The sequence below is a fragment of the Daktulosphaira vitifoliae genome, unplaced genomic scaffold (genome assembly GCF_025091365.1).
Source record: "Daktulosphaira vitifoliae isolate Bord-2020 unplaced genomic scaffold, ASM2509136v1 Scaffold_1, whole genome shotgun sequence".
Taxonomy (NCBI): domain Eukaryota; kingdom Metazoa; phylum Arthropoda; class Insecta; order Hemiptera; family Phylloxeridae; genus Daktulosphaira; species Daktulosphaira vitifoliae.
In genome coordinates, this window is record NW_026099572.1 from 52,927,677 (window position 1) to 52,929,000 (window position 1,324).

Consider the following 1,324-nt stretch of genomic DNA (forward strand, 5'->3'; position numbering starts at 1 on the left):
ATTTTACAATCAATGAGTACAATAGGATCCCATTTTCTTACTTACTGAACACCCTATACATTAACAAGTGTACATAAATGTAATGATTTTTATTAATACGTCAACACAAGCATGGAATTAATGTAAAGTTTACCATGACAATAATAATAAAAGGTACAATAGAGACGACAGTGTACACCGTGCCAGATGCTGGTTTCACGGAGGAATGCTGTTATCGAATTTAAGGAGGCCAAACTGGTCTACTGTCCGTACCACTTATGTGGTTCTATTTTGCGCTCGCTATCCAACAACCGCAATTGATAAACACGCCAATAATAATGATATTAATTTTAATTTGTAATAGACGATTGTTGTTGTAATAATAAATTCGGCGCACACGCGGATCTGAAGCCGAATCGGGCTGATCGCAAGAATAGGTGGCGTTGGCTGCGACGACTACGACCTGAAAACTAGGCGCGAGACAAGGAATAATAATAATAGCGTTAATGATAACGTTAAAATAATAATATCGAGAAGCGGTTAGGCGTTAACATTATAGCGCGAACGTTGACCCAGCACCGAGTGTAGCCGGTGTAATATTGTACATTATGCAGTGTAGCGTTATTAAAAACATACGCATACGCAGTCATAGATGATAAACCGGGTGATTAACGGATCTTTCGTGTACCCACTGGTGGTAATTATGTAGTTACATTGGTGTCGGACGGAAGGTCTCCAGCGTCGTAGTCATCACTCAAACAGACATCACGTGAGCATTCCGATGGCGAAAAATCTTAATAATATCTCGTAAACCAATTGCCAAGGGCGTAGTAGAAAAACGGTAAAAACAATGTTCAGTTATCTTTAAACGCGAATGTGTTCGCCATGATACTTGTGTAAAAATAAGCCCACTGTAAATCTCTGGTAACTAATCGTGACTCGATATTGTAATTTATTTATTCATACTGGAAATATATTCATTGTACCATCGTAAGCTTTATTACCGGTGTTGGCTAATTTTTTATTTATTCGATTAGTTTTGAAACATTATTACCCGAGTAAAAACAATAAACACTAATAATAATAATATTGAAAAAATAACTTCAAAATGTACACTCTTGTCTTCATCTGAATAATAGATAATAGCCCCATTGTTTTTCACACAACATCTTGCAATAATTGTAACTTGAGAAGTTATTTGAGAAACTCATCCCACAGCCCGTCCCTTAGATGTTTATACTTTTGGTCCTGGCTATTTTATATCAAATTAAAACAGTTCATATAGGAAAAGTTTTGTATAAGAAATATTTTTATATCACATTAGATATAATTTTCTGAATTACTC